Here is a 15,967-nt window from a genome sequence, read left to right as displayed (position 1 = left end):
TATGTTTTTAAATGTATGATAATAAAAAAAAAATGTTTTTCATATTTTTACATTTACTGCCTGAGGTGTGACTCTTTAAAAGTCCCATGGGCAAAACGTTTTTTTTCTGTGTTGTACATACGAATTTAGGACTGAGACACTACCTCAACCATTCTCACTTTCCCATTCTCAACCAATTGCTGCTGTAATAGTGTTACCTTCATAAAAAGTGGCTACAATTTTTATACTTATAAATAGATGCCAGTCAGTTAGACACAAAGCATGCCTGGTGCATGCAAGGTGATGAAAGTTAATAAGCCCTTTTAGACCACCTTACCCGGTGGCTGTGGGGGTCTTTAACAAGGGGGCCTCCAGATCCTTGCCCCCCCAATGTGAATGGATATGGGATACATTGTACCCCTACCCATTCACCAAAAAACTGTCGAAAAAATAAAAATGTCAGCAGACAGTTTTTGACAATGCCTTCATTTAAAAAAAAAAAAGTGCCCTGCGATGTAAATCCATCGTCAATCACGGCGCCAACGATCCGGGGGCCCCCCGGTGATGCCAGAGGGAGCGGGGTCAACTGTTTACATCACCGGGTGGCCCTGCCCTTTACTATATAACAGCTGTCACTGCGAAAAGGCTGCAGTCGGCGGGACGCCTCCCATGGAGGTAGAGTTTTTCCGTTTTTTTTTTCCTCTGGACCGTTGGCACGTGATTGATGATGGATTTACATCACTGGACACTTGTTTTTTTATAAAGGAATTGTCAAAAACTGTCTACTGTCATTTTTACTTTTTTGACAATTTTTTGGTGAATTGGTAGTGGTACAATTTACCCCTACCCATTAACATAGGGGGGCTGGGATCTGGGGGGCAAGGGCTGTGGGGATGAGGCCCTTGCCCCATCAACATGGGGACAAGGTGCTTGAAGGGGGACCCTAAAGCACCCTCCCCTTGTTGAGGGCATGTGGCCTGGTATGGTTCAGGGGGGGCGCTCTCTCCTCACCCCCCCTTTTCCTGTGGCCTGCCAAGTTGCATGCTCGGATAAGGGTCTGGTATGGATTTTGGGGGGCTCCCACGACATTTTTTAAAAATCTTGGTGCGGGGTTCCCCTTAAAATCCATGCCAGACCTTAAGGGCCAGATATGGATTTTGGGGAGGGGACCCCCACGCCATTTTTTTCAATTATTTCTTATGTATATTGCTGGGATCCGGCAATACATTACAGCCGCGAGCAATTTTAAATGACATTTTTCCTTTAGAAATGTCATTTTGCTGCTATACTGTTATAAACATGGGAAAGAGGCGCTGCTTTACAGGCAGACTAAGGGGACCCCCAGGCATGATATTTAAAGGAATATTTAATTTTTATTGTTTCACTTTAAGCATTATTAAAATCCCTGCTCCTGAAAAAACAGCTGTTTTAAAAACTTTTTTTTGCATTGATACATGTCCCCTGGGGCAGTGCCCAGGTCCCAGACACTTTTTATGGCAATAACTTGCATATAAGCCTTTAAAATGAACACTTAACATTTTTCACATTCTTGTCCCATAGACTTTAATGGTGTTCGCACAATTTTTTGTCTATTCGCATGTTCTGAAGCGAACCGAACCGGGGGGTGTTTGGCTCCTCCCTAGTATTCATAAATACTTATTATATGATCAGAATATACTGTATAAATATATAAATATCACAATCAATCACAATCAGTTCAGTGCAAAATATAGGAATGTATGAATCTACCAAAGTAAAAACCTGCATTTAAGGAGATATGCACTGTTGACCTTTGGAGTGGGGTCAAACCACAAGGTCAGATTGTCTGGCAGATTCCTAAATAACTGTGCCTATCAATCAGCATCCAGCCTGGTCATGGATTTAAAGAGATACCCACTTTTCACCTTTGTGGTGAGGGCCAAAGGGGATTGCACAAAGTGCCCAAAAGGGGATGGTGTCACTTGGAGACTGCACGTTATCAAAGACCTTGTGAGCATTTTGAACTGTTTTGGGAATGTTTTTTCACTGAGTTTTTGCTTTGATGGATTTATAAGTTTTTTTTCACACATTTTTTACACTTAAAAAAATCCACTTAATTGATTGTGTTTATATATTTTGTTCATATAATAAGTGTTTATGAATTTTGTTTCATTTATGTGAGTGCTGAGTTTTATTTTAGCACAGCATTTATTATACATATACTTTTTAGGGTGATTCATTCTGTTATTTGCTTACAGCTTTTTATTCAGCTTGTGCGCAAAGTTTAATCACGTTCATAATTTTTATTTTACTATTTCTAATAGATGCCTTTGTCACAATTTTTTCTATAGATATTTCTTGTACAATTTTTCTTTTCATTAAAACACTATTGTAAAACAATTCAGCTGAATCTTTGAATGCTCTTACTAGAATTAAAGATCTTTCCCTCTTCAAAAAAGCTAGTATAAAATGCTGCTACATATATATCACATTGCTTTCTGGGCATTGTAGTGAATGATACAGACATTTTTTTTTTTTTTTTTTTAAAGGTCAGAATGGCAACAGCGGATGTTGTGAACAGTGTGTGTTTCCACATGTTCTGACAGCTGCTGTGTGTATGTATGCCCAGTTAACCTGCCCCGATATTGATCACTCCCAGTCTGCAGGTGCTTAGATTGTTGTCCAGAAAGCTGGGAAACCTCTGTACAAAGTTTAGACATCACAAACGTACCATAAGATTATATATACATTTAATTTATTTTAGGCATGTTATTTACCTTTAAAAGCCATCCTTGTGCAGACATCCAAAATCCCCAAGACTGCTGCTGGGTACCTCCATCTTGGATGTGATTAGCAGACTCAGAGCTGTCACTCCTCCTTTGGTTGCAATGGAGGAAAGTCTGGGGTGGGATGGGGCAGCTGGGCCAGGACAGATACTTGCAGAAAAGGAGAATGCTATGACACGCAGTGAGATAGAGATCTGTCCCAGGGAATTGACACTTTCTGGTGGGTTCCATAGCAAGTTCGGAGGCACATTTGAAGTAAAAAAAAAAAAAGATTAATGCTAAATTACAGCAAATTTGTTTCTAACAGGTACATTTTTTTTCTTAGGTATAGTCACCATGAGAGGCACAGTAACTTTCCATCAGCAGTCTCATCTTTATGTAGACTGGTACAGTGAACTTTTAAAGAGTGCCTAAATTTTGTTAGGCAGTTACATAGAAGGCTTTCCCACTGGGTGTGCCTGCTATGGCTGGTCAGCTTTGATATACAATGGAGAGACTTTGTTACAGCTATTAGGCAGCACTTACATCCCACAGCAGACAAGTGCTGTGAGTACCAACTCAAAGTTGGTATTGAGAAGGATCTGTTGCTGCTCAAATCATTTGTTGTGATGCTATTGCCTTTAACTGCTGCAGCTCTTTCAAGTATTTTTACAAAATGTATTGATACACTGTACATGATTCAACTTCTCACATGTCTCTGTTATTGTCTAAAAATAAGTAAATTACAGAGTGCAGGTCTTGAGACAAATGCTTGTTATATGGCAGTAAAGCAGCCCATGCATTGATACATTTTTCTTTTTTATTTAACCAGCGGGTTAAACGAAAAAAAAAAAGATCTGATTCCCCCAACACATTCAACGGAATTCTTACCGCTCTGGTATTGTACTCTGACAGCGGAGAGCCTTCCCCACTATCAGAATACAATGATCAGTGTTACTGGCTATAGCCGGTGGACTTGCGTATAGACTTGTGTGCGACCAGCCTGTCCATACATGGATCGAAATTTGGCCGGTCCCTGGTGAACTGGCCGAAATTCAGACCATGTATGGCTGGCTTAAAGCGGGAGTCCGGCGACCAATCTTTTTTTTTTTTTAGGACACTTTGCTAATCCCAAAATAATACTCACAGTTTGGGTGTAATATTTCCGCCTCTGTTTTCGTACTGAAGAATAACTTAAAAAATGTGATGCTGGCCGTTTCCATCTTGCTTGTGGGCATGTGAAGCCCACAAGCATTGATTTCCGGGATGCAGTGAATGCTGTTCATTCACAGCTTGTTCACACGCATGATCATTGTTTCCGCACTGAATCTTGGGAAGCCTGACACTAAGCTCCCAGGAGACAGTGCGGCGCCGGGGAAAGGCAATAAACACGCCTACTCCCATGGGAGGAGAGACAGGAAGTGCCACAATAAAGTACAATATAAAGGTAATTACAGCGATAAATTTTTTTTTTCGTGCGGCATTTCAACATCTATGCAATTAAATGAAGGGGGTAAGATTAAGTTAAAAATTGGAGTGGAACCCCGCTTTAAGTGTCCCTCCCTTTCAGGAATTCGGATTTGCAGCATACTCTTATTGAGATTGTGATGTATTTGTAATCATGAAAACACAGTTCAGCAGAAAAACACAGCACCGATAGTGAATCTGAGAAGATTAAAGCAGTATTAAGCTCTGCAAAATTGATTTTCTCAATGGGCCTTTAGGAGGTTTATGTCATAATGTGCCAGAATGCACAACATATTAGCACATTAAAGTAGATTTACCTGTCAAATCAGCTATCCAGCACAGTGCTGTCACCACTCCAGTGGGTCCTGCATGCTTCCATTTTCAACCGGTCTTTCTTCTGGGTTTGCTCTCTCCAGCCGCATGAAGGCTGGGCCACAATGATGTCACTCCATCCAGTGAATGTGCATGTCATCATGGCAAAGAGCAGGTGCCATAAATGTGGTCTGAGCTGTGCATGCAGGACTCAGATTACATTACTGTTACCAGGCTGGGAGAGGCATCTATGACAGGAGAGACTACTAGGGTCTCTTCTGTTATAAAAAACCCTCCCTGTCAGCAGTTTTTGAATTTTGGAATTTAATACCGCTTTAAAAGAGAAGTATGGGTTTAAAAAAAAAAAAACAAACCTTATACTGACCTACAAAAGTGAGTACACCCTCACATTTTTGTAAATATTTTATTATATCTTTTCATGTGACAACACTGAAGAAATAACTCAATACACAGCCATTAATGTCGAAACCGCTGGCAACAAAAATGAGTACACCCTTAAGTGAAAATGTCCAAATTGGACCCAAAGTGTCAATATTTTGCATGGCCACCATTATTTTCCAGTACTGCCTTAACCCTTGTGGGTATGGAGTTCACCAGAGCTTCACAGGTTGCCACTGGGGACCTCTTCCACTCTTCCATGACAATATCACGGAGCTGGTGCATGTTAGAGACCTTGCGCTCCTCCACCTTCTGTTTGAGGATGCCCCATAGATGCTCATTAGAAGTTTAGGTCTGAAGACATGCTTGGCCAGTCCATCACCTTTACTCTCTTTACCCTCTCTCTTCTTTAGCAAGGCTGTGGTCATCTTGGAGGTATGTTTGGGGTCGTTATGTTGGAATACTGCCCTGCGGCCCAGTCTCCGAAAGGAGGGGATCATGCTCTGCTTTAATATGTCACAGTATATGTCGGCATTCATGGTTCCCTCAATGAACTGTAGCTACCCAGTGCCGGCAGCACTCATGCAGCCCCAGACCATGACACTCCCACCACCATGCTTGACTGTAGGCAAGACACATTTGTCTCTTGTACTCCTCACCTAGTTGCCGCCACACATGCTTGACACCATCTGAACCAAATAAGTTTATCTTGGTCTCATCAGACCACAGGACATGGTTCCAGTAGTCTATGTCACTCACTTTTGTTGCCAGCTGTTTCGACATTAATGGCTGTGTATTGAGTTATTTTTTAGGGGATAGCAAATTTGCACTGTTATACAAGCTGTACACTCACTACTTTACATTGTAGCAAAATGTCATTTCTTCAGTGTTATTACATGAGAAAATATAATAAAATATTTACAAAAATGTGAGGGGTGTACTCACTTTTGTGAAATACTGTAGGTGGAGGCAGCATTGATCCGATGTTGCATCTGTCCCCCACCTACTCTGCAGTGAGGACTAAGTGATCAAACACTGCTGATTGCTCAGATCTCCCCTCTGCTCTGCATCACTGGCCTAGAGCTATTGACTGTCAGTCAATGGCTCTCTGCTCTGCCCCTCCAGCGTTCACTGGAGCACAGAGCTGGGGAGGGAGCGGCTGGCTTAGTCTCCCAGCAGTGCAGCTGAAAGGCTGAGCCAGCTGCTGATCCAGTAAAAGTAAAGTCTGGATCTTTCCCCAGCCTGGACCAGCTCACTGACGTCAACCGACAGCGGGCTTTACAGTAGCTGGCTGAAAAATGGGTCACAGGCATGCAGAATGTACTGCACTCCTGTTATCCATAGGAGAAGTACAGCCCAACAAGCTTTGGCCATGCTTCTCCTTTGATTAACTTTTCCAGTACTTTTTGTTTCTGCTCTGCACAGGCATTTTGTAAGCTATGCATCCCATACTTAGCAATGCATGTTAAGTACCCGTATAGTTGGGAAAAACTTTCTCTAGGGGAAATAAACTACTGGGGCCCCAACAAAATTTTTCCCTATGGGCTCAGCATATGGATTGCACACATGCTAGACCACGGTGCTTATGCAAAGCTGTCCATACGGGTGGCTACATGTAGGTCTGTGAGCAGGAGGATGTGAACAAACTTGCATTGATTTACATCTGCTTACTTTTGAGTCTGTCCAGGTTAGGGAAAAAAAATGGAAAAGGCCTTTTCTGTTTTTTTATGACCTAGCAAGATGGATTGGAAGTAGTCCGATGTAAAAAGATGTAAGTCAATTTACTACCCATAGATCTAATATGGATCCAGAAAGCTCTCTCTTCAGCCCCGGAAGGATTTACCCACTTCATTTTTTACAAAACGGCACTGCGTCTCTTTAACTGACAATTGCGTTGTTGTGCAACATTATACCCAAACAAAATGTATATCCTTTTTTTCCCCACAAGTAGAGCTTGCTTTTGGTGGTATTTGATCACCTCTGCGGATTTTACTTTCTGCGCTATAAACAAAAAAAGACTGACAATTTTGAAAAAACAATACTTTTTGTAATAATAAATATCCCCCCCCCCCCCAAAAAAAACCAAACAAATTTCTTCATCAGTTTGGGTCGATACGTATTCTTCTACATATTTTTGGTAAAAAATAGCAATAAGTGAATATATGATTGGTTTGCGCAAAAGTTATAGCATTTACAAAATAGGGAATAGATTTATGGCATTTTTATTATTTTTATTTTTTTTCTAGTAATGGTGGCAATCTATGATTTTTAGCGTAGTAAAAAGTGGTCTGTAGGGGTTTACAACCACTTTAAGTCCAACAAGGTGCATGCAGCCTCATGGACTTATCTCCATTATTTAGTATTTTTACGGAGTGCTATGAGTAGCTGTTGCTATACTTCTGCTGCTCCAACAATGGACCTCTGACTATCAGATACAGAAGATGTAAAGTCATGTGAAGCCGCTCTGCTTGCCTCTCCTCCTGCCCAGTTACAGAAGGCTTGGTATTATGTGAACCCATTTACAAAATACTAAATATTCTGTAAAAGCATAGCAGAGAGTGGGGCAGGCAGTCACATAGCAGCTGCGCCTCTCTTGTCAAAGGATTGGGAGTATAGCGATAGCTGTACTTCTGGTGCTCAATAAAAATGTAAATAGTAAATAAAATACATTAGTTCATGAGAAGGTATACACTTGCTGGACTTAACCCCTTAAAAGTGTTGCACCCCTCTGGTACCCCAAAGTCAGGATAGCACCTGCAGAGGCAGGGGCAGGCTAGCATTTCACCGCAGGGCTCAGAGTCCATGGTTAAAATTGAGGGACAGGGAAAAGATATTAGTCACTTATCTTTTTAAATTTTTGTTGCTGAACAGTTAAGGTGAGGATTAGGGGTCCCACATATCATAGCAGATCACTTACAGACTCTCCAGATCAAGATCAATGTCCAGCTTCACAGTGTCAGAACCTTTAGGCTGACCTGGCAACACTGTAAGCACGTACCCAAATTTCAGTGTGTCTTCAGTGAGTCACCAGGCCCTCCTGGGAGACCAGCCTTCTTTCTGGCTCTCTCCAGCAAGGGGCCTCCCCTGGATCCTCTCCTTGGCACAGCTTCCTTCACACCAGGCAGGACAACTTCATCCAGTAGCACCTCCTCAGGCCTCAGCCCATGGAATAAAAGCGAGCACATGGACTGTCCCAAATATTTATATCTGCCCCAAGCATGCACCAGTGGCATAAACCCTTATACTGAATTGGCTGGAGGAAATATAAATATTCATATGGCACATTGAAAATTGTGACAGAAAAATTTACACCTTATAACAACTCACCATGCCTCTTACTAAATACCTTGGACTGTCTACTTTCCAAAAATGGGTTATTTGGGAGGTATGTATTAGGGTTGCACCGATACCGATATTAGTATCAGTACTGGTGTTGATACCGAGCATTTGCACGAGTACTTGTGCAAATCCTCCAATGTCTAATCCGATACCTGGGCAGTCAGGGATCATCGGTGCAGCGGTGGGGGGAGTTGCAATCACCGATTTTCATGTATAGACTTCAATAAAGCCTGACAGCCGCTTCGCCCCCTGCGGCTGTCAGCTGCTTTATTGAAATCTATACAGGGAGATTGGTGCTTGTAACTCCCCCCTCCACCACCGCACTGATCATCCCTTACTGTCCCGTGTCCCCCTCTTCGTGCTCCTCTGGACCCCCGTCATGTCCTCTGTGCTCCTCCGGTCTACCGCCGTGTCCTTCCTGCTCCTCCGGTTCCCCACCAGGTCCTCCCTGCTCCTCCGGTTCCCATCTGTCCTCCTCCGGTTCCCCCTGTCCCAGATCTGTCAGGATAGTGAGCGGAGGAGGGAGCCTGTAAATATGTCATTTACTGGCTCCTTCCTTTTCTGAATGCACAGAGTCAGTGATCACTGACTCTTTCCATTCATAGCTGAGCATTGTAAATTTTATTTACGATGTCTCAGTTTATGAATGAACAGGATCCTCTGTCTCCTGTCCTTTCATTTTCAGTGCAGCTGAGGCTGCTGAGAAAGGGACTGGGGAATCTCTGTCCTCAGTCCCTTTCCCTGTCTCAAAGGGGAGATGTCAGAGGTCTGTTTAGACCCCTGATATCTCACCAACCCCCCCCCCCCACCCACCCACAGGGCTGATAAAAAAAAAAATGTATTAATAAAAAAAAAATGTAATAAATATTTAAAAGGTAACATTGTAAAAAAATGATAACAAAAAAATATAAATTGTAATAAAAAATAATAAAAATAAAACTGCAAAAGAAAATAAAAATAAAAAACTACTGACACAATCCACTGTCACAAGACATTTTAAAAAAGTACCGGTAATCGGTATCGACAAATACTTGACAAAAAAAGTATTAATACTTGTACTCGGTCTTAAAAAAGTGGTATCAGTGCAACCCTAGTATTTATACTCTTCACAAATTTTAGGGCCTCAAGAAATTAGGCCATCAGTACATCAGGATTGATCAAATTTCAAATATACTGTATATACCATAGTTTGTAGACTTTCACACAGACTAAATAATATACACTGATTTGTGTTATTTTCACCAAAGAAATGTAGGAGAATACGTTTTGGCTTAAATTTATGAAGAAAGATTATTTGCTACATTTTATAATAGAAACTAAGAAAAACTCGTTTTTTTTTAGCCTTTTTTTCCCATTTTTAGTTTATTTAGCAAAAATATGAAAAACCCATTGGTGATTAAATTCCACCAAAAGAAAGCTCTATCCGTCTTAAAATAATGAAATTTTATTTGGGTAAAGTGTTGCATGACTGATTAATTGTCAAAGTGTGACAGCGCTGAAATCTGAAATTTGGCCTGAGCAGGAAGGGGATGAAAGTGTCTGATATGGAAGTGGTTAAAATATCATAAAATATATTGAATAAGGAATGTATAGGCTGTTGTTTGACAAATATCCTTTAAATCTTTTGAGCTGTTACCTTGTAAAGTTTGAGTGGCATGTTATCCCATTACTTTAATAATGTACTGTGCTCACTTATTGCTTACCAAAGTACTGTATTTGATTGCTACACTGACACAGCAGTCCTTGTCCTATTTTTCGAACAGAACTTTGTCTACGTATTCCATAGTGGCAAAACAGCTTAGAAGAGAAAATCTTACAAGGAACCCCTAGAGAGATCCAAAAAAAAAAACCACACAAGATGTGTTAATGCAGGTTGGATAATAATTGATGTTTCTTTTTATTTTTTTGAAGCTGCTTCCTATCCTTCAGCAAAATCTCAGTATCTTTTGAAGGCTTGTATTTGCAGTCTTCAGAAAGTCAAATACTACTTCTAAAACATGTCAATGTTACAACATCTAAGCTTAATGAACCCTGACATTCTTGAATATTGTATTTCTTTGTTTAAACACATAGAGTATATAGTAGAACTTTGCAAAAATAAAAAAAAAGTACCAACCAATTTACAAAGTCAATAACATGGAAACAATTCCATATTGTGCTTTGTATAATACTGAACTAATAAAAACGATTTAAAAAGGAGCTGATCTAAAAGCAAGAGCTAAACTATTACAAGCTCTAATTGCAGATCTCACATGCAGTGGAATATACAGTTCATTCCAGGTTATAAAATAAAAGCAAATATAGGCAAGGCAAGACATCAACTTTAAAACAATACTAAATAAAATGTTAAATAGCAGAAATTTTTTTGTAACCTTGGCCAGATCTGTGCCTTGCCACAATTCTGTCTCTGAGCTCTTCAGGCAGTTCCTTTGACCTCATGATTCTCATTTGCTCTGACATGCACTGTGAGCTGTAAGGTCTTATATAGACAGGTGTGTGACTTTCCTAATCTAGTCCAATCAGTATAATCAAACACAGCTGGACTCAAATGAAGGTGTAGAACCATCTCAAGGATGATCAGAAGAAATGGACAGCACCTGAGTTAAATATAGTAGAGTGTCACAGCAAAGGGTCTGAATACTTAGGACCATGTGATATTTCAGTTTTTCTTTTTTAATAAATCTGCAAAAATGTCAACAATTCTGTGTTTTTCTGTCAATATGGGGTGCTGTGTGTACAATAATGAGGAAAAAAAATTAACTTAAGTGATTTTAGCAATTGGCTGCAATATAACAAAGAGTGAAAAATGTAAGGGGGTCTGAATACTTCCCGTCCCCATTGTATATCTTGAGACCACCGTCAAACCGCCATCCTTTCACGTACCTTCTTGATATCAAGGTGCTCCCTTGATATTAGTCTGTTTTCAGCATTCTGTTTGGACCCCTGTGCCATACCATATTACCTGCATCTCTTATGTTTTATATGTATCCAGTTTTGTGATATGAACATTGTTTAATGTACCTTGATTACATATAGCAATAAAACCTTGATTAAAAAAAAAAATCCACTTTACCATCAAATGAGTATCACTTAAAGTAAAAAAAAAATTAAATCAACGTGTCTCCTTTGCTTTGTCTAATGCCCCGTACACACGGTCGGATTTTCCGACGGAAAATGTGCGATCGGAGTGTGTTGTCGGAAATTCCAACCGTGTGTGGGCTCCATCAGACTTTTTTCATCGGATTTTCCGACACACAAAGTTTGAGAGCAGGCTATAAAATCCGATCGCGTCAATTCCGACCGTGTGTGGACAATTCCGACGCACAAAGTGCCATGCATGCTCAGAAGAAATTCCAAGACGGAACAGCTCGGTCTGGTAAAATTAGCGTTCAGAATGGATAGAGCACTTTTGTCATGCTGCAATGTTTCAAATTGTTTAATACAGCGCACTCTCTTCTTCTTTATAATGCAGGAAGAACAAAGTAGTTTTGCTGCTGATATTCACACAGAGTTCTCACAAACTTCTTTCTTTCTTATTTATCGTAATTCCCTCAATATATTATGATTTGTCACATCTGACCAAAAATCTATATCATTTTTTTTTGGTGTTTTTTTTCAAGCCTGATGTGATTTTTTTTTAGGTTTGTATTTTTTTCAAGGCTGATCTTGTTTTGTTTTTTTTTTAGTTATTTAACATCCAGAATATTTTTGTGTGTGTCAAGTTACCACAACACCATTTTTATCTTGTATTATTTAATCTCAAGGAGATTGCTTGGTGTTGGTGTCTCTTGTTAATTTCACATTGTATTTTGAAATGTACCTGCCTCCTCACAAACAAACTGTCCTTTTTGAAGGAAAACACACATAGGCGAGTCTAATTGAAACCAAAAAACCTTTATTAAGGGCTCATAACCAAACAAAGAGGGAGGCAACGCTGGAGAAACAGCAGAAATTGGTGAAGCCTTTGGCCCCCAGGGCACACATCAATTATTTTACTGCAAAATTAGTGGCCTGAGGAGTCCATATATAAGGGAGTGCAGTCTGGTCCAGAAGTCCCAGAGATCCTGAAAGCAGCAGATGACATCTGTGTCCCCAGGCTGTGGTCATACAAGAGCCTGCATCTTTTGCCAGACCAGACTGAACCCAGGTCATCACTCTCTGGTCTTCCTTCCACGCTGTGGCTGTGGTGGTGGAGTTGTGGCAGGAGGAGGAGGAGGATGGTCCAACTCACTCATGTGGGTATTGGGTGTGATTTCACCCCTCATCCCCTTTAGTTAAGACTTTATAAAGAAGGTCCTCACACAGCTGGCGTTAGCCCTCCTGCATGCCCTGCAGTTTGGTGGCAGCTATGCAGGCAAAGGCCTCTTCAGGAGTGGGGGTGGCTCTGAGGGACGCAGAAGCCTTCTGAATGAGCCTGAGAGCTGAATCCTGCACGTGACTCCCCTTCTTGGGTCTTTTGGTTGGAAGGCGGAGGGGAGGAACCTGCGATTCTGTGAGGCTCCTACTGGTCCCAGGCTTCTCCTGACTGCCACTTAGCCCCGCCTCCTCCTGGCTGCCACTAACCCCCACCTCCTCCTGGCTGCCACATTCCACAGCCTCCTCCTGTGTGCCACATTCCACAGCCTCCTCATCCTGGCTGAGGTCTTCCAGTGTATGAAAAGGGGACATAGTTTTAGTTTTTTCTTCAGCAATCACACACAATTTTCATCTCATGACTGTTGCAAATTGAATGTTAACAAATGTAAAAGACTATCATTCTGAGCCCAGCATTTTTCATTCTTGTCCCAATTATTTTTGCCCACTACTGTCTATTGATATGTAAAACACTTTATTAAATTAGCAATTAGTGATCAATAATAACATCTAGTAAACATCATTTATTTATTGATCAGAAATCTGTCGAAGAATGCTATATCTGGCTCAAGCTGGGCTCCTCAACTTCTTCCTGGCTGGAAGTCCCAGGTTGGAGATTGGAAGCCTCAGCTGGGGTGAAAGGAAGAGTGAAAGGAAGGGTTGAGAGGGATTCCCTGACTCCAGTCTGGTCTGACAGAAATCACAGTCTCTCATAGTACCACAGCCTGGGGACAAACGTCATCTGCTGCAGCTCCGGATCTCTGGGAATCCATGACCTTCTTACGTTCCCTTAGATAAGTGCTCCTCAGGCCACCAATTTTGGCTTTTAAATAGGGGATGGTTGCCGTGGGGACCACTGGCGTCACCAACTCCAGCAGTTTCTCCAGCGCTGCCTGCCTCTTTTGTTTATGATTATAATGTGGGTGTTTGACCTGCCACAGACAGGGCAGCTCCCTGTACTTGTCTATGAACAGGGGGAGGAAGTTGTGGTCATTGAAGCCATCCATTTTATCTGCAAGTCACAACACAAGACAAACCCTAATGTCAGGCAAAACTCTCCTAATCTTGTTACAATATAGGCCTCAATCTAGAAGCAGTATAGGCCCAAGTTTAGATCTTACCTTCGTTATCACGATCGGCGCCTCCAATACTCCTTCCTCTGCTCACAGATCGTACGTACTATGCACGCGTGTTACGCTTTATACACACTGCGCATGCGTGAAACTCCGCCCGCCCCTGACGTTCTTTCTATTCTATTCCCCGCCCCTTCTCGTTCGGCGCAGTGGGGAAGAGCACATGGCGGAGACACAGCAGGTGCATGCTAATTACAGCAATGAGGAGGGGGGAGGAAAGCCCGGAGCCTGAAATGTCACGATCCAGAAGACGATTTAAGGCATCAAATATGTCCTTTGGGGAGATGTTGGAGATGGTCGACATCCTGAAGAAGGCCGACTATGACGGGAAGTATGGATCTTACCCCAACCCCAATGTCAGAAAGGCCAAGATCATGGAGAAAGTGGTCAAGAGTCTGCACCGGAATTTTGGGGTATGACGATCGAAAGATCAGCTCAGGAAACGGTGGTCGGACCTCAAATTAAGAGAGCACGAGCAGTACAGAAAGATCCGGAGAGTGCTGCAAAAAAGTAAGTAGTTGTGCTGTGTTCCTATTCTTTATGTTTATTCTGTTTGTGCTGCTCCATGTGCTTTTCTTAACTGTTATCCAGTTTAAAATGGCAACTTTCATGTTCATGGGCACATTATTCGTTCATAGAAAACATTATTCGTTCGGCCTAGAAAACACCATTGTTTTGGCCATATGCATTTGCCCACATTTTTATGGCCTACTTGTCTGAAAATAATTTGGTTGTGTAGATGGGTTTGTAACTAGAATGAAATGCTTACTAGATTCTGTGTAAGGACTCTGGAGCACTAGTGTGGGACACAAGAACACCCTTTTTATTAGGGGGCCCACACAGGTGCTCCAGTGTATACTATAGGCGTGTCTCCATCTGTGAAGCTTGTACAAAACAGGTAAAGTATTGAAGCTTGACAAAGGACAATATAAAGTATACCTATTTGTTTTTACATAGGGGAGAAAAGACTCGGAGGACACCCCTCATCTGAGGAGACAACAAACCCCCCACCTCTGGAAGAAGGGGAAATCCACCCAAGCCAAGCAGAGCAGGTGGAGGAAGACGTGGTGGAAATTGTCACCACAACAGGTGAGTGTCTGCGACCAAAGGCTCAGGTAAGAGATGGATGCCGGCATATTTATAATACATGGTTTTTTTAGTGATGTTGTGGATCCAGGGCATTTCACCTCGGAAAGTGCACAGATCCTGATCGGGGAGATCATGGGGTGTAATAGGGACTTGGAAAACATCCTTAAAAACATCAATGATGTTCAACAAAAAATGAAGTACATCATTGATGTTTTAGGGAGAGTTTAAAACCCCTCCAAATCCCTTGGGTTTTTTGTGTGCTAAAAATTTTTACCATTTTTTGACATATTCGTGAAAAGCCAAATTTTGAAGATGCACACAGTGTGTCAACATGTGCTATCTGCCATCACGGGAGATCAATGGAGGCGTTTTGGGGGTGCAACCCCTTCCTCAATAATAAAGTAGCTGTGAGGAAGGGGTTGCACCCCAAAAACACGTCCCTTGATCCCCCATGATGGCAGCTAGCACATGTTGACATTCGGCAATTTGTGTGCATCTTCAAAATTTGGCTTTTCCTGGGGTGACTTCACCCCATCTGAACGCAATATCAAACACAGTTTGTAAATACTCATGTCCGATATTGCCTTCAAGTTCTACCAAATGTGAACTTTGTAAGTTCAAGATTTGTGTCTTTCTTGTTGGTTTTAAACATGCCTGTTTTATCTTAAATGGACATTTCTACTTTTTCTAATGTGACCCCAAAAATTGTTATACAACAAACATGTTGGTTTGTTTTAAAAACATTTTATAAATGCACATGTGATTGTGCTGGTATTAAAAAGATTGTTAATCAAGAATGTGTGGATTATTGTCTCAAAGCTCCAACACTTTTGTTGTGCTCTAATTGGTGTTTTCAGTGACAATGGGGGTTATTTCCTAAGGGCAAATCCACTTTGCACTACAAGTGCAGTTTGAAGTGCACTTGTAGTGCAAAGTGTCTTTGCCTTTAGTAAATAACACCCAACAAGTGCTTTGTAAGGTTACACAATCACACCATTTTCAGGACTCACCACATTTCTGTCAGGGTCAGCTAAAAGAAACACAAGCAGTAAATGTCACCAAAGATTTTAGTAGGTATTTTTTTAATTTGAAAAAGGTTTCAGACATTGTCTGGCATATTGATAGCCCCCCTACCCGCAAAGTATTCAAGGT

This window comes from Aquarana catesbeiana, linkage group LG02 (assembly GCF_042186555.1).
Source record: "Aquarana catesbeiana isolate 2022-GZ linkage group LG02, ASM4218655v1, whole genome shotgun sequence".
NCBI lineage: Eukaryota > Metazoa > Chordata > Amphibia > Anura > Ranidae > Aquarana > Aquarana catesbeiana.
This window is presented reverse-complemented; position numbering follows the sequence as displayed.